Source organism: Hesperophylax consimilis, chromosome 15, assembly GCF_061612785.1.
Source record: "Hesperophylax consimilis isolate HC1 chromosome 15, BYU_Hcon_1.0, whole genome shotgun sequence".
Lineage (NCBI taxonomy): Eukaryota > Metazoa > Arthropoda > Insecta > Trichoptera > Limnephilidae > Hesperophylax > Hesperophylax consimilis.
The window spans coordinates 8,714,712-8,740,250 of NC_142850.1; positions in this window are offsets into that span (position 1 = coordinate 8,714,712).

A 25,539-nucleotide genomic window follows, 5' to 3' on the forward strand; every position below is an offset into this window, starting at 1 on the left:
CGACCATTTGAATCTAACACGTGGTCCTAATGAGTAACTATGATGTAATACAATTACACTTTTCTATTTTGATATTATTGTTATTATAGATCTATCTATCACATGATATGGGTGTAATATTTCCGCTATTTATTATGTTACAACATGATCATAATAGATTACACCCCAACATCTCAAAATAATTGTTTTTCTTTTGTTTTATAATGATATTAATGTTAATCAAAAAAAAAAAATATTTTTTTTGTTAATCAATTGATATTAATCAATTTTATATTTTTCGTAATTATTATTTTTGCCAAACCAATGATATCTAGTAAGGTACATTGGGTGTTGTAAAACATTAATCAATTTAATTTGTCTAAACCTTTCTATTCTTCTAATAAATCTGTCGAATGTCTAGCGATGAAATAATAATATCTTTTCCTGACTTTCTGAATAATTTGTTAAATTACCACAGACCGCCGCTGGCCTGTTGTTTTCGGATAAGGAAATAAACAATAATTGTTTACGTCAATACTTCACGATATCCGAATGCAATGTTTATGTTATATTTGTTCCAGCTATCTCGTTTTTGTGTCATTGTTTATTTAATCTCGACGTTTGTTATTTAATTTTTGTTCCTCAGAGTGATACGTATTATTCAACGATGTTTCCGACTTTTAAAATCTCGATGTTTTTACGCCCGATGTTTATCTTATCAATTTTTAGATGTTCTTTGTTGTCCCAATAAGTTCGATGTTTTTCGGGTTTGTCTGTTTATTAAACTTGCTTCATATCAACATTCCGATTCGTTCGGTGAACCCAAAACATAAACAATGTTTTTGTTTACGGAACGCATTCCTCTCGAGTGAATGACATCATTAACCTACATACCCTTTCTTATTGTTTATATTATCGTATGAAAGGAATTTTTATTGACTCTAAAGTTCACGGTCATTTGAATTAACACATTTTTATTTATAAGGACACTTTTTGTATTATAAGATTTATTCGTTAACACTTTCTTTTTGGATTTATTGTTTGTTTACATTAATCTATTATTATTTTTAAATTTCACTGTATATTTATGTAATGTCGCACTTTTCTGATATTTTTTTTTTTTTGTTAACTCTTTAATTAATTTCGTCCTATTTATCATTATTATTTTCTCCGTTTTTGCAATAGGTTGACCAATAACTTTGTTTTTTTTCTCTCTCAAACTTATAAAACCTGAACCTCCTGATCACGGCTATGCAGTGTAATATTTCGCCTTTTTGCCATTCTTTTATTTGTTTAAAACAATATAAAATTTTCTTCTCTCTTGGCTATGACCGATATTTAATTTTTTCTCTAAGGCTTTGTATATGTGTTCGCAGGGATGGAAAATTCCTCCCCTACAACACATAAGCCTCCATGAAAATTGGACCCTTTTCTTTGATATCTACAGAAAGCTACTTAAAGCTCTCTTGTACTATATATCTTTATAGACATATGTACTTAACTAATTAATACGTTATTTACGAACTTGAACGCAAATATTTCCGTATTTATATTGTAATTAAATTCCATCAAACGTTGTGTAATTTTTTTGATTTATGATATAGGATTTTAATTACCTTCATTTTCGTGGTAACCCCCTTGGTTCTGATCGAGGCGTCGAGTTTCACAATTTAATTGGTCTTTCCATTGCAAACCTAGACTTAAATGAATTCCCTGAATGAGCTAACTTTCCTATTGTAATTATTCTGATTCCCTGCACCCTAACAAAGTCGTAGTTAAACGCTGATAAAAGATATTATACATGTTTATTTGGACAGGTAATTAAAAATATCTCAAATGGTTAATTGTTAGTAAATTTGATTTTGGTAAACTCTTGTGTCTGTTTGGCGCCACTCCTTTATGATTCTGCTGCTATAAGGTACATGTAAAGATTGATTTAGTAGGTTAATGTAATTAGTTAATTGCATATTTGACGAACTCGGAATAGCCCATTTGCTGGCATAATTTGGCTCCAAATCCTCCTGCAAGTAAACGAGATGATCGTGAGTCAACAAAAAATTCGCACAATCTTTTGACACGGCTCTTTGATTGATACCTAAGTTATCGCGTCCCAAAAATCCTTCCACGTCATCATACACTGCCTTCAAGTTTCCCCTCGAGTCCCGATACCCCCAAATTCCGACCCCTCCTTGGACTACAATTTACTTAGGGCGAACCGGTTTCGTCCTATATACAATCATATACTCACGGTTGGTGTGGACTTACGGGTCGTGAATCCTCATTCCACGTTTAAAAGAAGATGCGAGAGTGGTCCAGAAGACCTAAAATGCAAGCTGTATGCAGATCCGCATCCTCCAGTAAACAGTTCATACGAATAAATATATGTATACATACAGTTTGGGAAAGGTTTATAACTCGCAATACGAGGCTATCTACCTCGCATTCTAAGCTCGGATCTCGCACGAAGAGTTCTGCGAAACTCTAGGATTGGTAACCGAATATATACGTAAGAATAAGGTTATACTAATAAATACTAGTAAAATAAGATCTTATGATAGTTTGTTTTGGAGAGCTATCGAACTCCAGGCTTTTTGTTTGTTTGGTTTTGACGTTTTTATTTAAGAGAATCGCCATCTCTATTTGGTTTGGTCAATGGTCTTGTTATAGGAGCGACCACTGCCTCCTATTGGATGAACTGTATTTGTTTTAAATTTTACCTCCAGGGTTCAACATTAATTTTGTTCATCCTATCCCGTGATTTTCCAATTGTTTCAAGTAGTTGGTTGCCACATTAGAGAGTACTCGACTCTCACATGTCTCAGGCAACTGATGGGGTTCTGTATGAGCACCCAATCAATAATATTCAAATGTTTTGTATAATTATTCGATATAATCCTACTAACCCGTGATTTTCCAATTGTTGATTGTGAATGATAAGTATTTGTAAGCACGCAGCTTCCAGCTGTTTCAGGTAACTAATAAAATCTATGCGACTATCCAATCAATGATATTTAAATGTTTCATGTAATTTTTCGATATAAATCTTGCTAACCCGTGATTTTCAATTGTTGTTTGTGAATGATAGGTATTTGTGAATACGCAAAAATCGCTGCACATTGTACAATGACATCCTGGTAATTATCCTTATAACCCTGACAAATTATCTAGTTATGGCCAAGGTCGTTTTCAAACTATGCAGTTGACTGACCCAATTCTTCAGTGTATGCTTTGTTTTATCAACAAATTGAACAATGTAAACATCTCATCTGACCCACTAACCCAGATGTGAGATTGTTTATTTTAAAATATCTCGCGCTCTCCTTGTGATTCAGTTATGCCACCGTTCACTGTGCATAGTTAATTTAAATATTTTTAATTCCTTTATTGAAGTTAAACTATTTTTCATTTTCCGAATTTAGTAAATTTACTAGAAGTTAGGTGAAAAATAAATATAAATATATATATAAGTACACATATCTCGATTGTCAAAATACGTTAAATAAGATTACATATATTAATAAATAAATATAAGATATATGATTCTACATAGTCTGGAATATTAATAAATACATATTTTCTTTTTCAATAAAATAGTTATGTCCTCAGGTAGGTATCTAAGATCGCTACCATTTCGATGTTCTGATTAAATGATAAATATATATATACCAGTAGGCACATACATTACTCATATATATATTCTTTATATACAATATATTACTTTATTTTTTATATAGATAAATACAAATATTACATCTATTAGTGTGTAATTCCTTTTTGTTGTTTTTCTTTAATATTCAATTGATATACTTCCATTTCACAGCCCTTCTGTGTCTCCTGGGACCTGAAAATTATTTATAAAAGGAAAACTTACCCCAATCAAGGTATTTCCGGTTGGGTGTACACAACAACCTTGATGAAGAAATCCTACCTAATTAATTGTATTTTTCAACTAATTTCAAAATAAATCTTTTCGACTATTTATTCCTATATAATATTTTATTCTCGCTTGAATCATATAAATTAGCTGATATTTAATTTTTCTTCCGAACGAAATCCTAATCCAGAAAACCCGTTGATTTAAAAACACCTTTCTAGTTTAGGCTTTTGAATGATAGCTGTTTCAAATACTTTTTTCGAAATGGTAGATTGATGTTTAGAATTCCGGTTAAAACGACAAACACTTTTAACACTGTCGCTATACGCACGATGGATTTTAATTGATCAATTTTTTTGATTCTAAATTTCTTTTTATTTATTTTTATAAGAAATTTTTTTCCGAATTGCGCAGACTTTTAATTATCTCGATTCTTAATAAATTAGTTTCTTTTCCGAACTATTACTTTTAGAACAAAGGTTTGAGCATTTGTTGTTATTTCTTTTCGAACTGTCTAGATTGTGTTTATTTTAAACTAAGACGTAAATATTTATTACTATTATTTTTATTTTTTAACCAAATTGATGTTAAATTATAATCTATTTTTAAATTTCAATTCACGAGCACATCCACTCTAGATGAACGACAACACTCTCAATCGAATTTTAATTTTCACTTTGAATGAAATAATTATTTTTAAATTTTGATTTAATTTTTTAATTCCGTAATCACTTTTTGCACTTCACTTAACACTTTTTAAGCACTGAGTTTAAATAATATTTATTTTTCACTGTTTAACCAAATTAAACTGACTCAACAAAACTTCACTGATGGGATTTTCAAAGGAATTTAAACTGAATTTAAAATTTCTAACTTTTCACAAAACTTCCTAAGTCCAGGGACTTGTTCAGAATTTAAACATAGACTTTTTCAAAATTTAACACTTAGATTATTTCACTAGAATTTTACCGATAGACGTAGTACTGCGACGTAAACTCCGTTTTCAAAATCTCGACTGACTCCCCGAAAACTGGTCTGCACCGCCATTTTATACCCTTTTCAGATTCCAAAAGACGTATCTGAATTTCCTCTGATGATCGATTCCATCTTTTACCAACTCGCAAATCCGAACATCCCTGCCATCAATATCGATTGTGCTTCCATAAGATGTTCTGCTTTCCGGCTCTGGGCGGTGGTCAATTTCCATCTCACAACTCTAAATCGATAGGGTCCGAATTGGGTAAGTCTGTGTTAATCGCCCAAGCTCCCTTTGTCCTCTGTCCATACAAAATGTAGTTAAAATCTCATGATTTTGCGTTCCTTTTTTTTTCTCAATTCGCGATAGGTCCGTCCTCAATAACATATATATAGATCCCAATTTTATGCATCTCGTGCGAAAATTGTTTAAATCCATGTCGAAGTCTTTACTACGCATTTTTGAATTTCGATTTGTCTAAATTCTACTTAATTTTATTGTCACTTATATGAGCTTTTCCATTTCCACCCGTACTTTCACTTCTTTATGTCGCAGATTCGAATTTTCCCTTTTTCTTCGAATTTTATATTATTCGCGACGTTTTCTTCCACAAATTTCTTCTTTATTCTTATGTTATTTCCCATAACTCTACAGCTACTTATTCTCCAAGTCGTATTTATTTATTTCACGGATAAATTTGAATTGTATCACTTTTCTCCACTTGGATTATTCTTTATCTCCGTTCTTTACCCTTTTTTTTATCTTTTCTCACTTTTCCCGGTGTGTGTGGTCTCCAGGAAAATTTCATACTTCATTTATTATTAATTAATATATATTTTTCCACACTTCTATGGGAGATATACCTAATTTGACTCTGGGATATCTGTCACTTTTATTGCCTTACTTGATCTCCGCCCCATCTCCTATCTCTTACATACAAGATTTCACATATATTATACGTCTGGACATCTGTTTACGTTCCAAATTTTGGTACTAGACTCGTAAATTTTATTTAATTTCAAACCTATTAATTTTAATATCTTTTGCTTTAAATAAATATCTCATAAGCCCAACGTTAAAGTTAATCGCTTTTCTAATGGTTTATCACCTTAACGTAAATAAAAATCATGTTCAAATTTCGATTGTTTATCCTTCAAAATATACATGAGACCGCCAACCTTTTATCTTGTTTCGATCCCTCAGTAATATTGTGTAACTCTAATATATATCTAACCTAATAATTATGTAAAATGTCTACTTTTCCTGAATCTAATCTATCGCTATATGTTTAGTTTTACTGTCTTCTTCTGATACTCAATTTTCATGTCCCTAGGACCTTTGTAGCAGTTCAAAAATCTCTGTATTATCCTTCCATTCGGTCGCCGCACTTTTCTAAAATGTCTATTTTTTTTGCGAGATTTTCATTCAAAATTGATTTACCAATATGTCCGTTTCATCTTAAATTGATAACGATTAATTTCCATTGTTTCCAAAACTCTCACCTCTCTTTAGTACGATTTTTATCGAACTTGACACCCTCCTTCTATCATAACTAATTGTACTACAGTTGAAAATTCTGCCAGTAACTTTCCTTCGCTTTTCCCGTCCTTTTTTTATACTATCACGTTTATAAATTTTCCATTGCATTTTCGTGCGTGTGTTTTTCAACTTGTAAAACTTCCAAAGCCCTCGATCTCAATGGTTCGATACCTCATAAATTTCTCAGTTATTGTAAACATTCCCAGGAGTTTGTCACCTTGAAAGTCGATGCTTACCCTAAAGTGCGTTCACCTCTAATTTCTGTGAGAATCGAAACGTCGTTAATTATCTATTTTAATGTCGGGTCCATAGTTCATTCCTTTGTCTTTCGTAGACACACGCCCCTCCATTCACTGATTGATTACTCAAAATTTTATAGCTCTTTGTTCAGATCTATTGGTTGACAAAATTCAATATTTATTTTTAGGCCTAGAAAAGGGGGTTTCTTTCTCGTGCTAGACGATTTTACGACCTCTCTGCTTTCGTCCCGGAACCTTGATTTAATTCCAACTATTACAGGTGTCTACTGCAAGCAAGCTGGATCAATTCTTTCTCCGCCAGATGTCGTTAGCATGTCCGTTTTCATAAATAATTTGCATATTTTTTTGCAGCTATGGTTTATCTGTTTTTTTTTCACTGTGATTTAAAGCCTTTCATCACATGTGACAAGTGTCAACTGTGTACAAATGTTGGGCGCGCGTTTGGCGTGTATCCCGACTACGCACCGGTGCCGAAGGGATCAATGACGCTAGTTCCTTAGAGCATCTTCCATTGTAATACCGATAGAACAAGGACAGCATACCTACCTGACGCCTGTGCTCTAAAGATTGCAGTCCGTTTGTTAAGATTGGGGAATCTATCAAACGGACCGCCCGTTTCTGCACAGAGTCAAGGGTTTTTTTCATGTATTTTGGGGCTCCAGACCAGAGATGGCTGCCAAATTCGACAGTAGGGCGCACTTGCGATTTGTACAGGGTGAGCAGTTGTGTACTATTAAAGTATCTGCGGGCCCTGTACAGTACGCCCAGCTTCTGAGAGGCCAAATTTACTCTGGCTTCGATGGAGCCCCCGTACCTGAGCTGGTCACTTATAGTTCGGCCCCTTAGAGTAAAAAAAACGTAACACAATTTTTATCGATTTTGAGTTACGGATGGTAAAATGAATTACTATTTTATATTTAAAAGATGGTTCAGAAGCACAAAATACCATCCTTTAACTAAATGAGAAGAAATTATTAATATGTTTCGTTTGTTTAAAAGTATACAACACTGATTAATTGAGAACTATGTTTTCTTGCTCTCCTGTAAAGTAGAGAAAAATGAGATACGTTTTTTTGACCCTAAGGGGCCGAGTTACACCAAGCATATCAATGGAAGGCCTGTTCGGAAGATTGCTTCCGTTGAAGGAGACTAGATTATCATTTGGATCCCTTTTAGACGTAATCAGACAGGATTGGGTCTTTGAAACATTAAATTCGACGAGATTATTTTTACCCCAGGAGGAAATACTCTCGAGATAACCGTCCATTCTCTGCTTCAAAGCCCTCCGAGCCGTTGGAGTTTGTGTGCCCTTTGGGGGCTTGTCAAACAAAAAGCTATCATGAACTGTACTGTCATCCGCGTAGCAATGAATCGGTGCACATGTCAAAAGGTCATTGATGTGCAACAAAAACAAAGTCGGAGACAGAACCGATCCCTGTGGGACGCCAGCATTTATGGAGTGCGAGGAAGAGGTGAAACCGTCAGCAACCGCCTGAATCAACCTATCCCTTAAAAAGTCAGCAATCCACGTACACAGTGATGCGGGAAGTCCGTAAGAATGCAATTTGTTGACAAGTCCTCGGTGCCAGACCCAGTCAAAGGCCTTGGATATGTCTAGTGCGACCGTTTGGGTCTCACCGTGACGTTCCAGGCACCGCCCCCAAACATGCGTCACATACGCGAGAAGATCACCGCACGAGCGGTTCCGCCGGAATCCGTATTGACGGTCGTTGATAATTTTGTTCTTCTCGAGGTATGTGAGCAGTTTGTCGTTGATCACACGTTCCATCACTTTGGACAGAACTGATGTGATCGCTATGGGGCGGTAGTTGGCCGGGTCGGAGCGGTCACTTTTCTTGGAAATAGGGTGAATTACCGCTTTTTTCCAACCAGAGGGCACAGTGCCACACTTCAGGGATATTTTGAAGAGCTTTGTCAAAACTGGAACTATTTCCGCAGCACACCTCTGCAATACCAGGGCAGGTATTCCATCAGGTCCACTAGCTTTGTTAACATCGAGCCCCCGTATGACGTGGAGTACATCCCGATGCCGGATCCTCAGCTTTTTCATATAGAAGCCGCAGTGACCGACGGCGGAACAGCACCCCCGTCGTCGAGGGTCGAGTTTTCCGCAAACATTTTCCCTAATAGGTTAGCCTTTTCGGTGGCGGTGTTTGCTAGTGAGCCGTCAGGTCTGGTAAGAGGTGGCAAACTGGGTTTGCAAAAATTTCGACCTATTGAGCCCGCAAGCGACCAGAATGCTCTGCTGCCATGCGGGCAGGCAGCCAGCTTTTTGCTGATCTGCAGGTCGTGTTCGAATTTTGACCTATTGATGATTCTCTTGCATTTCATTGCCGATTTGTTGTATGCTGATCTGTTTTCGGGCGTTCGAGATGTGTTGTATGCTCGGTAAGCCGCGTTTTTTCGTCGGACTGCTTCGGAGCATTGTCGACTGAACCACGGCTTTGAGCCCACACCAGTTTCTTTAGTAGTCGATTGTATGAAGCCATCCATCGCCGATTTGATGACTTCACCAATCTCCTGGGCACATCTTGAAGGGTCCGAAGTCCGAAAACAAATAGCTGACCACGGAAAAGCGTTGAAATGGGCCCGCATTCCGAACCAATCTGCTGACCTATAGTGCCACACTTTTCTCCTCAGCCTCTCATTGGTTGGTCTGAGGCTAACGGGGATTGATGTCGTCACTAGGCAGTGGTCAGATGATCCCAGAGGCGCTGTGACGTCAATCTTATAACCGTGTGGCACAGTAGTTAAGAATAGGTCTAACAGATTGGAGCGGTGAGTCGGGACATCAGGAACCCTTGTAGGCTCCTGAACCAATTGCTCTAATCCGTAGCAAATGGCAAAGGATTCCGCCTGTCGGCCAGCCGAGTCCGTTGGGCCTGAGAACTTCAACCATTGTTCGTTATGAACGTTGAAGTCCCCCAAAACAACAAACTCGGCCAAAGGGTAGCGGGGCAAGAGATCATCAATAGTATCATTCAAATGTTTGAAGAGCTCGGAAGTGTCTGATTCGCTATGGTTCGGTGAGCGGTATAGACATGCGTAGAATCTTGCTGTACTGGCAAGATTGACGCGCACCCACATTACGTCGAATCTGGAGTTTTCCAGACTCAATAGTCGCACACAGTTGACGTCAGCTCGACTATAGAGGCAGACTCCTCCTTTCAGTCGGAATTTGCTTGCGAGGGTAAAGCCCGGGCAGTCCAGATAGGAGGTGTCTGGCGGCTCAGCTATCTGAGTTTCGGATAGGAAAAGAAGGTTGAGACGTTGGGACAAAAGATGGTGATGGACGGAATTTAAATTTGTGTGCAGGCCGCGAATGTTGGCAAAATTTACCAACAGTTTTGGCCCGCACCGGGGACGCCTGCTACTCGCCGCTGTAACGATGTTAAAATTGTTGTGTTGTATGTTCATGAATTTAATTTTTTTTTTTTTATAAGGGTAGGAGGTGAAAGGAAAGGTCTGGAAAGAAAAGGTATGAGGGGTGGGTAGGAATCTGGGGTTCAGGCTGTCCAAGAGTGATGAGCGTTTGGTTCCAGCCCACCCACTGCGGTGCTAGGCGATAGGCTGGGAGAGTCCGGCTGGAGAGGGCATCCAATGCGCCCCAAACGCTGCTGCTGGGTCCCCTCCGGTCACGAACCGGCACAACAGCAGTGGCGGGGTTTTTTCACTTGCTGATGGGGCAGCCCACCCTTAGTCGTGAGCCTGAGGGTCGGGCCCCTGTACTATCGAGCGGCCTGGACAGCGGTAACCAGTTGTAAAGGGTCTCCCTCAACCAGCATCTCCCAACCGGCCCGCCACGCAGAAGGTGGGCCGACGCACCCGCCACCAAGGCCTGGGCAAACCTTAACCTATGAACCCAGGCACCCCTGCTAAGTCACCAAACGTAGCGAACCACTTGGGGTGACCTGTGGCAGAGGTGTTGGTAATCCAATAAATGGTTCCCAGGGCGGCGGTACCCATTCCCGCCTGCCAAATTGAAATCGGATGGCATCTGCCAATCCTCATTGGTTAAGAGGGACCCTTTTGGAGACCAGCAGTGTGAGGTTGTTTTGAATTGGACTACAAGCTTATTTTTTGGATAAATTATAAACTGGGAGTTGCTGTGAAGAACCGGAATCTACTATTTCGCATCAAGAACCAACTGGTATAACACCTTCATTTTACCTATGCAAGCCCTTTGCCAGACAGATTATATAGTAGGATGCTAATTAATATCTTTTTTATTATGTCTTTTTTGTGGTAATGCGTTTTTAGTATTCTTAAATATTTTTTTTATTTCTAGATAATAAACCCATCCTTACTTTTATTTGTTCCCACAGTAACCAGCTTAAAGCTTATAAGAGCTCCCCTGTCCGTACAATGTACAGTATAAAGATCACTATGGATTTTTGAAAATAACTCGCTTGGTTGTCGGTATGTAGCTTAAATATAATATCGACTGTGGTTTAGTGAAACCCTTCAAGCCGATTAAAACGATTTTTTCTTTGTGTTAAATATTGCAATTCTATTTATAAATATGACATATTTTGGAGTTGAGGATTTTATATGTAACCATTTTATATAGGAGATTTCAAAGGTTTTTAAATATGACCTAAAAAATTGTACGCATTAATTTAGTTTTATAGTGTTAAAAATCCATTAATCAGCAAAAATTACTTTACCATGTTGTAATTTGAGAATATTCTACATGAAACCACTATAAGTAACATTCTCAAATAATGTGGATTGAAAGGTTTTACTAAAACACAGTGCGATGTATGTGTCATGTTGTATACAATATAAAGCTCATTGATCCATCTGCGTAAATAAATATTTTGATAAATTGTTGAATTTGCGCACCACTGAAAAATGTTTCTTGGACCACTGGTGACCATTGCAGGGATTTTGAGGCATAAACTTTTCTCAAACAACGAAACACGACAGGAAATTGGTCGGGATTTTATAAACTTAAGGTTTGAGCTTTTACAAAAATCCTGACTTTAAAACACATCATAAGCTTTTTAAAAACAGGAACCAATTTAGATATTACCCATGCTTTAACATTTCGCTAACCTTAGAACATTTCCAACACACTTTTGATAATAAATTACACTTTCGATAAAAGTTATCGCAATATTGTTTGTATCAAAAAGTGTGTTATGAAACGAACTTTCTTAAAATTAAAACATTCAACCCCGTAATATTTTCTTAAAATCAAGTACTTTGTATTTTTAAATTCTTTCATATGGTAACCCCTTGGGGGCGTTGACCATTATCGGGAGAGGCGGGGCAAAGGCCAGTCCTCAGCTCGGTTGGAAGAGACACCGGTTATCTTTGGTTTTAGCTTTTGTAACGAGAGGGTGTTACGCTCTCCGCTTTGAATTCGAGACTTGCTTTGCTACCCAGTGTTTTGAAAGTGTTTGTCAATTAATTACTAGTATATTTCGATTCATTTTTTCTACTGCCTGCCCCCTGGACGTCTACAAAACTACCTGCGGTATCGTTCCATGCTTTATTCTATTAAATTCTGTGTCTGCTTTCTTTCCATTAATTTAACATCATTTTTCATTCTTTTGACCGTCCACAAAGAGATTTAAGCTTTTCCTACGCGTAAATTCCAGTGCTGTAATATAGGTCTTCTTGAAGGCATTTAAAAGCACCACAATAAAAGTGTTTTATTTCCAAGAAACCCTTTTGTTCTACCCACTTCTAGAAGGCGTATGTTCTCTCTTAATACCAACGAACTGAAAACACGGAACCCTGCTTGAGCTAGCCAGGTATTCTTGAATATATATTACATTTCTATACGCGGTTCGATCCCGTGGAAATCCTTTATCTAACAAGTGTCAGTGTACTTGTCTACTAGAGTTATTGGTCATACATACACATTTACCATATTTTTAAAATTAATGCTATTCCTCAAAATCTATGGAAACATATGAAACTACTTACCGCGGTTTAAAGCCAATGAATCCACCTAGACATTATCGTTTATCACATATTCATCCCATGAATACAAACATTAAAACTCTTTTAATCTCAAGATATTCATGAAGTAAATCATGCAATGCGATCGTATTTTATCTGAAAAGCCTTTGTTTGTACTTGAATATCCAAATTTGTAATAAAAACTAAATTAAGTGTTTTCCTAACCAACACGAGAAAAACACATTAGGTTTATTCCTTATTTATTTGGAATTTAATATCCTACTTTATTCTTTGTATTAAAACGTGCGACAAATAAATCACCTGGTGTTTTAATTTCTCTTCTTACAATTTTTTTAAATTGATATTATTTTTTTGCTGAACGAACCCTCCATAAGTAACTTAAATTTAACAAAATTATTTATTTTTCAAGTTGCATTGCAAAAGATTTTTTCAACCTGGAAGTTTAAAAAATAACCACTATGATATTATACCTTGTCAATTAAAGATTCTTAAAGATTGTAAAACATAGTTTCCATTATTTTGCTATTTCCAAATTTCATTTCATTGTAATAAAATAGGAGATACCATCGCAATATCAACAGAATTATTATAAATTTAAATAAATTTAATGATCAACGTGTTGCTACATAAGCCTTACAGTATTTTTCAAATTAGGGATGCTGAAATTTTCCTGACTTCAGACAGTTGTTTTTGTGTTCAGCTGTACCCCGCCACACGTTGTTGTGGCTCATTATATCTGTGCAGATAGAAAAACAATAGTGCGTGTTGCTTTTATGACATCTATATATTTATCTATCTGAATTTAAAAAAATCACGTGTCACTGTTTTCTTATACGCTAATATCTGAAACCGTAAAACCGATTTCAATGAAATTTTGTGGATGTATATGGTTGGAATTTGTGAATGTGGCGCTGTTGTCGAGATCTAAAATTATTTGTTTTTAGTTTTTAACGAAATATATATATATTTTTTTAAATCCGAATATACAGTGAAAACACCTCCAAAAAGAGATATGAAGTCATGAAAAGTGATGAATAAAAAACTAGGTTTAAATAGGTTACATAGGTAACTATTGAACCTATTTTTTGTTTCATCGCTTTTAATAACTCTATATCACTTTTTAAAGGTGTGTTGAATTATCATTTTGATGAAATATCATGGAACCCAAAAATACATACAACCACAAATTTAAATTCCCTGCATAGAAGGCGGTCTGTGGCAGGACAATGTCTGCTCGGGCCCAGTTGTAGGTATATAGAAATACACGCGTATTTGAATGCAACGTGTTGTGTCAATTGTGTCAAAAGTTCAAAGCAATCGACGAAGAACTTTCGGAGATTTAAGATTTTGAACAAACGACCATTAACATTTTTATTTATATAGATATATTAATCATCAGCGTCCTGGTTTGTGATTTTATATATATTAACAGTTTACGTGATTTAGTATACATACAGAGAACAAAATAAAAATTCTATTTCCGTCGGCGGCAAGTATTTTTTCTCAGAATATTTTTATAGGTATTTATGGCTAATAATTATTGCTTAAAAATAATACGTTATTCTTTGCGCTATGCATTAAAACATTGTCTCTTAAACATCACTTTATGATTAAAAATAATAATATGTAAAATGTCAAAATGTTTCATCAATAAATGAAAATTTAATATGTCTCGACGCCATCTAGAGGGAGATTTAGCATTATTAATGCATTTAATATAAAAATAAAGTTGCATGTTTTCTAGTGAAAAATCTAATAAGCAATAATTGTTTAATGCAAAATACCAGTACACATTGAATAATTTTGCGGGTTTTGAATAAGCCGACGCAGTGCAATTTGTCGAGCACCCGACCGGCAATCAAGGGTTCATTTTCCGTCGGCGGCGTGTATTTTTATCAGAATTTTTTATTTTTATTTATATAGTTATTTAGGCTAATAATGATAAATAATACGTTAAATATGAAATGTTAATATAACAAAAAAATGGACATAACATATCGTAGGTATAAAGGTGCATTTAAGTGTATTTTATAATATATAAGAAAGAGAAAGAAGAAAAAAACAGTTTTTGAACATCAGATAAGAACTAATTTTTTTTTATTGGCAATTTTTTTGATACATGCAGGTACATATATAAATTATACAAAATATAAGGCAGTAACAAAAATCCCACAAAGGCGAAGCCTGTGCGTGGGCATTATAAGGTATGTATTCAAAACAGTGGTGGTTACATTATCTATGGTTTAAATGAAAAAAGAAAAAAATATATATAGAGTACATATAGTTATTTTTGCGTATTTAATAAAAAAAAAACAGTTTAAAAAGTCGTTAGACTTTTTTTTTTTGAATTTAGATTTATTTAACATATTATCATAAACAGATATCATATTCGTAGTAAAATTTATAGAAAAAATTCTCTCACTTCCAGATACTTTTTTACCCAGCTTTTGACATTTATTTTATACGAGTTTAGGTTTTGGCACATCTTGATGGAACTCGGCAAGGAATTAAACAATTTCGGGCCAATATAGTTAATGTGTCTTTGGGCTAGCCTAGTTTTGCAGTGAGGCACTGTGTACACGCATATGTTGTGTCTCTGACTAGAACGATTTGGATATTGTAAAAAGCGCAATTTTCCCTGCGAGAGGTCCATTGCAAAAAGGGTGCCTTAGTACATATCGGCGTTAGGTCAGGTGGTAGAGGTTGAGTCCATGATCATCAGGCGTCAGGTCAGCTACGGCTTTTACACGGGGAACTAATTGCCAAATAAACCACTCCGAATTCGTCAAAGGAAACGCAAAAATGGGGTATGAAAGTATATTCACAAAGCACAATTAAAAACAGATACACAAATGAGATGGGTCATTTACATCCTAAATATTCCTAGCGTTTCGTTAGGAACAATCTCTCTTGATAATTTAGGTTCTGGCTGGCAAACTTGTGTGTAGGCATGATTCAAGTCACAAAAAGGTACATAAAGGGTAAAGATAGTTAATCCGCTTACATGAATTTGTAGTAGGTTTCGCGTACATGTTGAACCACAAATGGAGGGTTATCTTCCGTACTGTACGCGCTATTACGCGTACATTTCTCCATTGTGAGTAGGCGCAGCAATTAGGTACAGGCTTCGAAAATACTTGTACAAAGCGGCCGTTAATTTAGGCGCGCAACGATGGCGTCCTGGTTGATAGCAAAACAGACATGTTGACAGGGCCAAGGCTAGATTGTGAGCGTGGGCGGCCGTTGGTGATTTGAATGGCCGGCGTGTGTCGAGCGTAGAGCAGTTTACCAACTTGGCCGTGCACAAAGCGGGCGCACGCGCACAGCGAACAATGGTAACAACTCACCGCTTACTAATTTGAATTCGCGGGAGTTTTGAACGTGTCCGATTCGTTACGTGACACATCCCCGCCCGCCCGAGAAAAAGCGACGTGGCAATGAAGCAACAGGCTTAAAGAATCCTCTTTTACTTAAAACATGCCACTGGCTTCTCAGAGAGATGGCTTGCGAGAGAGAGAGAGAGAGATTGTTGGGTGTGCTAGCTAATTGATGACAAACATAAAACACATAGTGACATGACAAGACAAGACAAAATACAGTGACATATGACATGACAAGACAAGACAAAATACAGTGACATATGACATGACAAGACAAGACAGAACATAGTAACGTATGACATGACAAGACAAGACAGAACATAGTAACGTATGACATGACAAGACAAGACAGAACATAGTAACGTATGACATGACAAGACAAGACAGAACATAGTAACGTATGACATTTTGAAGAAAAAGACTCTAAGTTTATCATTGGTCCGGGAAGCTAAGATTTGCGAAGCGTAGTTTGTTTGCGTAGGGGTCGGAGTTTGCGTAGCACTTGTTATTTTCACTAACACATGACCCTTTGGGATTACACTCAAATGAACACTAGGGTCTTGGAAAAGAACACGGTGTGGAACTTTGTTGTTGCGGAGGGGTTCTACTATCACAGAGGTCAAAATAGGTGCTTCAGGTTTGTAGAGATGCCAGAGTGGATCCATGCTGGTAGTAAGCAAGGTTGTACTGGTTATTAAAGCGTGCAGGGCTGCGAGTAACATGGGTTGGTGCCAAATGGAGGTTGGTGGTGAGTATGCACAAACGGCATTTGGTGAGTCTGCACGAACGGCGACTGGTTGGTCTGCGTGTTTTAGTATTTGCAAGACAGTGCTTGTGTCAGTGCGTAATGGAGCAAAAGACAGCTGTTGATTTGGCAGAAACGGACAACTAACCTGGAGCTGACATGCTCGGAGGTTGTTGTTTGGAAAGTGTCATTATATTGTGAGACAACTTGTTCGCAACTGCACAAACGGCTCACACTTAATTGAGTTGAGTGTGGTCGGGTGCTTTTTATATAACGAGGCTGAAGAGAGGGGACCTCCGTGACGGTAGTGAAGGCGCCAAAGAAGAGGGCTCAGCTGGTGATGAGAGAGGCTGCTGGGCTTCTTTTTAGTCCAGGGGTGAATTATTATTAGAACAAAATTCTTGAAGTTTACCTGCCTGGTAGACCAATGATGCAAAAATGGTTGGAGAGAAACAAATGTGCCTTGGGTAGAAGAAAGAGATTTGCTTGCCAGAAACCAGAGAAAGAGAAAGATAGAGATGTTCCTAACTAGTTGATATTTTACAAATATAAAAATGTTTTCGTATTAAGAGGTGACTCTGTATAGTCCATTCAGTGCAATAGTACTGAATACAAATCCACTGATACAAGAACATGTTTGTGCAGTGAGACAAAAAAAAATAACTTCTTTGAAAGCAATTGACCTTTCATGGTCAATGTCATCGCTAAAGCGGTAACAACGTAAGGCTTTCAAGGAAGAAAACATAGTGAATATATTTCATTGAAGGGTGAAGGGATGATGGAAGAAGGGGTGAGAAAAAAAGATTCGTGGATGAGGTTTGTCCTATTTGACAGACGATAAGCCAATGCTTATCGTACTATTTCCAAATCCGCGAATAATTTTCTACAATATGTACATGGTGAAAGTGATGACGAAAGAAGATGTTTGAGTACAGAAATCTGCTGAAAACTGGCTAGAGTCCGGATTCGATCTTCAGGAGAGAGCGAAATATATTTGACAGCAGGTTTCCCGACTCGTTACATTTACAAGAAAGTGTGATGAAACATAACATATAACATAATACAATTCTAGTCTTTCATGTGTATTGGATGAAAGACTAGGGGTTGATTTAAGCTTCTACACATTTGTGAGAAAATGACAGACCCTTGTTCAAATTTCACAAACCTGGGAGTTTTCTTATTCGTTTCCCAGCCGACGAGTTAGGTGTTTTTGTGTCATGTCCCGATTGACCTCCTACGACACGATACCTCATAATCAAAAGTGAAGCCGATGATTAGTCCATGGTCGATGGATAGTAGATAGTTCTTGGGTTTAGTTACAAGAAGTCCACAGGCATCAGTTCAACCAAAATTTGCTGAATGCACAGCTTCAATGTTATTTAAAAAAAAAAAAAAATTTCTTCCAAGAGGGAAATTTCCTGCTGTTTGGCAAGTTTAACAAAAGTGTCAAATATTTTAAAAATGACAAGACATATCCGGGTAAAATGATCTACGTCAGGTAGTTCAAGTATAAACAGGTGGCAATCTTAATTAAGAAAAGCCAATTGATATTATATCGTTCACACGAATCACGGTAAGTATTATGACGTCTTCACGTATCATGTAAAAATTTGAACGATTTGAAAAAAAGACGAGCCTAGTATTGAAAGGGTGTAAGACAGTAGGTATTTATATCAAAACATTGAGACAAATTACCTATTCGCTGCATTGGCGAAAAAATTAAGTGATTATGACGAACTTCTCGTATAGCGTTGGATTTTATAACGTTCGCACGTATCATGGTGGATTTTATAACGATCTCTCGTATCATGGTGGAAGACAAATTTACGTTCAAGTTGATAAAGAAGTTTCCATTTCAATACAGACGGCATATGCACAAAATACACAATAAACATATACGGTGATGTTGATAGTTATTGGTACCAGCATAATACAAAAGTAACATGACAAGCAGATACAATTGTACAAGACATGTGATGTGATGGTAGTAATTACTTACACAGCGCACAAATATAGCGAAAGAGACCTATTGGTTTTACTTACTCTTTGCTTACAATATACTGTGATGACACAACCAAAAGTTGAGTTTACACGGTAAGTGATGACATAAACATATGCTGAGTTTACACGGAAGGTTGGCAATAATACAAGACATAGAAAATGAATATAGCAAAAGAGGCCTATTTGGCTTTACATATTCTTTGCTTATAATATAAAGGTTTGTAGTGGTTTATTTAAGACCTGATTGGGTTTTACCTACTTAAAATGACCAAACAAAATGAGCAAGGAAACACGCTTGGTGTTACCAATTGCCACAAACACGAATGTTGTGAACTTTACATGTTATACATTTTTATATACAAAAAGGAGGGCACCTTGAGACACAGGATAACTTAATATGAGTGACCTGGCTTGGTGTATTTAACAAGGCAAATAAATGTCATTCAAGACAAAATAAAGTGCAACAATATAACAGATTTGGGTCAGGAAGTTGAGATCCTATGATTTTACATACTCAATATGACCGAAAGGTGTTATACATGGTACATTGTTATTGATAAGGAAGACAAATCGGAATTTTTTTTCTTTACAACAACTATTTTCAGAAATGACGTGTCAATATCAAATTCTGAAAAAAAGACTAGAGCAAATGGGATAGTTGAGCGCCATTCAATTTTTTGGAAAATTGAAAAAACTTTAACATGGTAATTTTAACTTATATTTGTTACACCTGTGCAACTTGAATCAAATGACGATACCTAACTGGAATTACACACGCATTTTGATTACAAATTACAGGGGTAGAACATTCACCTCAATTGGGTGTATGTTGCAAAAGGGTCATTGTTTTATGTACGATGGAACCCATTAGAACAAATATGAAGGACAATTGGAAGAACAAGAGCAAAAAAAAAAAATAACAATAATAAATGATATGACAAGACAAGAAAACTTGGTGTGTTGGGAACAGGGAATGGAGAACATTTTCGAGTATTGCGCGTACCAAAAAATACAAACCGACATTGAGGAGGTGTCTCTTTTCTGAAATGATCAGTTTCAAAAAAGGTGTATACATGAGAAAAAGTGAAACGTGAGAAAAAGAATAGGAACAAAAGTTTATATACAAAGAAATAGTGTACTGAGGTCAAGGTTACAATTGACACTTATTGTACCTTGTCGTGTAAGATTTACTTACAACAAACCATAATGGATGATTAACTTATGAAAATCAAGAACATTATGGTTAAAAAGGCTAATGATTTCAACAAAAAACGAATAACACTATGGTAGACGGCTTGTGAGATCAATAGTAGAAGTCATAGATAGTTGTTTATGCAAAGTTTGTAGTGTATGGCAGTGGTTGTTTCTGCCAATGAGGTACAAACGTAGGGACAGGAGTGATGGTTTCTATTGTTTCCATATTTCCAGCCTTGACAATGTCCTTTATGTGGTAGTTGCCTATGTGTTTACCAGAAATGTCGGACAGGGTGTACACCAAATCTGAGATTTTTCTCAGTACTTTAGCCTTGATAAAGCGGGGTGCCAATTTGGCAGAGAAGTACATGGCACCTTGTGACAATGTGTTATTTCTTCTCCAGACAATATCCTCTTTATTAAAAGTGACATGTTTCCTGCGTAAGTTGTATCTGTCCGCACTTTTTTGGTGGGCCAGTAATAAAGCGTCTGTTACTTCGCTGTAGATAGCAGAGAGTTCTTCTAAACGGTGGGCATATGTTTCTACAGGGTCTTCAGATGAGGGTACCGATGATGGAAAATCAATATTCCGATGTAGAGAGCCGTGAACAATTTGTTCTATGCCGTGTTTGAGGAAGAATGGGGTGTAACCGGTTGTAAGATTTACCGTGTTGTTCATAGCTGCTTGAATTTTTTCCAAGTTTTTACACCAAGTGCGTCGGTCTTTATCGACTAGGATAGCCAGGGCAGTATTGATGTTTTGGTTATAACGCTCTACAGTGTTGTTCTGTGGTGTGTAGAGAGTATTATAAAAAATGTCCTTTATGCCGTATTTGGACAGGAACTCCTTAAATTCAGTTGCGATGAACTGTTTTCCGTTATCCACGATGATTGTACGGGGGGTTCCGTAAGGTATAAATATGTGTTTTTCCAAAAGGCTTACGACTGCAGATGCGGTGGCTCTTTTTAAAGGAAAAATCCAACAATATTTGGTGAAAATGTCCACTACACTGAGTATATGCATAAGTCCAGCATAACTTCTGGGGAAAGGTCCAATAAGATCCATTGACAGTGATTGCAGTGGTCTATCAGCGCGTTTGGGTTTACCCATAAGACCAGCAGGGGGTGCAGTGCTGTGTTTATAAGCTTTGCAAATGTCGCATTTAGAAATATAATTGCGCACTTGTTTGAAAAGACCGGGCCAATAATATTTCAAGGATATTTTCTTATATGTCTTGAAGGTTCCGGGGTGTATGGATTCTGGGGCACTGTGGTTGTTGAATATTATTTGTTCTCTTTCTTCAGGAGGAACAACCAGTTTCCAGGCATGGTCTTTGAGAATAGACAAAGGAGGTTTGCAATTACGGTACAATTGTCCTTCTTTTATGATAAAATTGGGAAACTGTTGTGGAGAGTTAATGCAACCGTTGAATATCTTTAGATACCAGGTGTCCTTAGTGGAAGAGATGGGAGCAGTTGGTTCGGTGTTTAGGAGAGCAAGCTCGATTCTTGAGAGTGCATCAGGTACAATGTTGTCGGCGCCTTTGCGGTGTATGACATCGAAAGTGTATTGAGACAAACGTGATGACCAACGAGCGAGTCTACCGGATGGATTGTTCAAGGAGATTAGCCATTTTAGGCTGCTGTGGTCAATAATTACAGTGAATTTGCTACCGTCTATGTATCCTCGAAAGTGGTGAATAGAATCCATTACTGCCAGTAACTCTTTTTCCGTTATTCCGTAGTTCTTTTCGTGTTCGTTTAAGTTTCGGGAAAAGTAAGCTACAGGGTGTTCTCCATCGGGAAATTCCTGAGTTAGTACTCCGCCGATTCCAACATTAGAAGCGTCAGTATGGAGCGTGAAAGGAAGTGTGAAATCAGGGCAGTTCAGCACAGGTGCTGTTTGTAGAGCAGATTTCGAAGTGAGTGGCTTTTTCGGTTTCAGGAGACCATAAGAAATTACTGATGCCTTTGCGTGTACCAGTGATTTTGTTGAGGGGTGCTGCAATGTTGGAGAAGTCTTTGATGAACCTTCTATAATAACCGGCCAGTCCTAGAAAACCTTTGACTTCTTTTGCGTTTTTGGGTCTGGGGAAATTTGCCATGGCTTCGACTTTAGCTGGGTCCGTTCTCAGACCTTTTTCGTCGATAATAAAGCCTAAATAACGCAAGCGGGACTTGGAGAATTCTGATTTCTTCAAGTTGATGGTAAGACCGGCGAGCTTGAGTTGTTGGAAGACTTTTTCCAGCATTTCAATGTGTTTTTCGAAAGTGTCAGTTATGATGATGAGATCGTCTAGGTAACAGAATAAGTTATTATCCGATTCTGGGCCGAATAACTTGTCCATTAACCTTTGTAGTTCGGCAGGGCTGTTTTTGAGGCCGAATGGTAACCTTTTGAAGTGGAACATACCTCTACCTGGTATGACAAACGCAGTTTTTTCACAAGATGCAGCATCTAATGGTATTTGCCAAAAAGCTTTGCTTAGATCAATTGAGGATATAAACTTGGCGTTTCGTAGTTTGTCGAGGATGGCGTGAACAAATGGAAGTGGATAGGCGTCAGCCTCAGTGCAAGCATTAAGCCTTCTACTGTCGATGCAGAATCGTGCAGAGCCGTCCTTTTTTGATACAAGTAGAGTTGGTTTGGTCCAGGCGCTTCTACTAGGAACTACAACGCCTAAACTCAACATTTCGTCTAACTCTTTTTCCAATTGTTTAAGTTTCTGGGGAGCTAGGTTATAATACCTTTGTTTGATGGGTGGTCCATTGGTTTTGATGTGGTGTTCGACTAGGTTAGTTAGTCCTAAACCGCATTTTTTGAAGGATATTGATTCGAATTTGTTGATCATCCTTTTTAATTGTTGTGACTGAGCAGAACTTAGGTTTTCGTAAGGTATTACTGTACGAATTTCACTGACTTGTGTGGAGTGAGAGGTGTTGTTGCAAGTGTTAAATACCTGGGGGGCGACATTAAAGGCCTTCCAGAAGTCTACACCGAGGATGAAGTTCTGGGTTATCGAAGGAACCACTAAGAAGTTGATCGTGAATGTTTTGTTTCCGCAACTGACAGGTAGTGCTAGAGAACCTGTGACAGTTTGTGCTGTGTTGTCTGTGGTTGTGACGTGTGTAGAATGCATTTTGATTCTAAATCCGCAATTGACGAAAGGTATGTGTGCATTATTGCCGAGGCAACTAATAGATGCGCCACTATCTATAAGTCCCGAAAAGGTGACATTATTGACGGAGAATTGAGCATAGGGTCTTCCGTCTTGAGCTTCTTTGCAACTAACAGTTGAAAGATGTAAGGCCTGGTTGAAGTATTTTACGTGTCTCAACCACTCTATCCATTCCTTAGGCCTTGGAGTGAAATGGATTCCCGAGAGGTTGGGTATTAGTTTTTTTGCTTCTTGTTTACCCAATTTGGAGGGGGTTTCGAAAAGTCCGGTGGAGGTTTGACAACTTTATTGGGAGCGTGTAATCTCTCGTAATTGTGTCTTGATTTTTTGAAAATTTCTCGTAGATTGTCACGAGGTGGAGAGCGGTTTTGGGAAGAATGCCTCTTAGGTGCTCTGGTGTCCCGGGGTTCTTGGAGATTAGCTTGCTTAAAACAAGTAGTTTGAGAATGACCATTTTCTTGCAGAATGAGCAGGTTTTTCTTTCATTATATTCTGGTTTGATACCAGAGGATCTGCTTGGTTTGATGATTTCGTTCGCATCATTAGAGTCTTTTCTTCTGTTTTGGTATGTTTCCAATAGAAGGCATACATCGTTAAGTTGGTTTATGCTGAGGATTTTTTGTGATGTAATGATGTTCTCATATTTATGGAGGAGACCATCAATTATAACCGGCAAAAGTTCGTTGTCCGAAACAGGTGAAGAGAGCCTGGCGTTTGTGAATTCAGCTCTTTGTATGTAGTTGGCAGCTGATTCATTTGAAAGTTGCTTGATTGCAAACAGCGATAGTTTTATTTTGTGCTGAGCTTCCTTTTTTCCAAAACTGCTGATGAGAGCTGATTTTAGTTTGAGCCAAGAATCTGCCCTTTTTTTCTGTGATTTATGCCACGAGAGTAATTCGGGTGCAATGAGATCGATAAAGTTGCGATGTAGGATCTCTATGGGAATTCCTCTGACTTGGGCAGTTTCTTCTATTCTGTCAATAAAATTTTCCACATCGGTGCGACCGTTGAATTTAATTTTCCAGGATGATAGGTCGTAACTTTTATTTTGTGGAATGACCGGTGCTGGTATGTTTTTTGACTCAGGTGGTACTGGTGTAATTATTTTTGCTTCCACTGGTTCGGGGCAATTAAAACGTAAATTCCTGATGTATTTCTTGTTGAAGTACAAGGCGTAATTTATAAGCGACTTCCTTGATTTGTCAGTTGGCGACAGGTCCCTTTTACGAAGAGCTTGTAGTAATATTTCTCTTTTTGATTGGAAAATGTTGGTGATTACACCAAATGTAATTTCTGTAGGTACAGTGGGTGAGTCCATTTTGAAGGTTTGCTTGATGTTTGAAAAAAGAAGATGATTGTGTTCCGGAATTTTTGAAGTGTTTTGAAATTTTGAAAATTTGGCCAGGACTTTGCTTTGTAAAACTGTGTTTTTTAGCTTCACTAGTCACTTTCACTTGTTGAGAAAAAATTGGCCACAGATTTACTGATTTGAAATTGAGGATGTTGAAGAAAAGGAATGAATTTAATTTCACTTTTCACGTCACTTGTTGTAAGGTTAAAACTTGTCGAAGGCACTGTTGGAAGGTTTTTTTTTTTTTTTTTTTTTTTTTTTTTTTTTTTCTAGATAAAAGAAAATTACATTTTTCACTTATTTAACTAGAAATAACATATATATTACACATAAATATATTACACACTGATATTATTCACTTTCATTGTTTTGTTGATTGAGCATAAAACTGAGCAATTTTTTTTAACAGGTTAACACTTGGATTTGCACACTAGAGGAAAAAAACAGTTGTACCTATAATTTATTAGGAATAAATGTATAATTAGTGTTGAGACAAACCCGTGTTTTTATTTACACTCGTTGAAGGAAGGTGATTTGTTGGTAATGTTCGCTATGTGAAAGGAGACATTACGGTTTTGAAATGGGCGTTGAAAAAAGATAAACAAACACGAATTCGTGATGTTTATTGCTTGTTGAGAAACAAAAACAACTCTGTTGTGTTCGTTTGTAGTTGTCGTGAGTGTTCACGATACGCGGCAAAGTGTGAGCACGCGTGGCCACCATTTTGTGAACCCAGTTTTTTGCGAGCGCGCCAAAAAAAACGGTTTGTGGAACGGTTTGTGGACATTTGCTAAGAAGGAAATCACATGTTGTTACAAGAATAATGTACATGAATAGAATTTCAATTGACGAACATGAGGTAGTCTATTGTTGGCTTATGAAGGGATGACAAAAAAAAAATTTGCCCCATGTTAGGCGACAGTGTAAAAAGCGTAATTTTCCCTGCGAGAGGTCCATTGCAAAAAGGGTGCCTTAGTACATATCGGCGTTAGCTCAGGTGGTAGAGGTTGAGTCCATGATCATCAGGCGTCAGGTCAGCTACGGCTTTTACACGGGGAACTAATTGCCAAACAAACCACTCCAAATTCGTCAAAGGAAACGCAAAA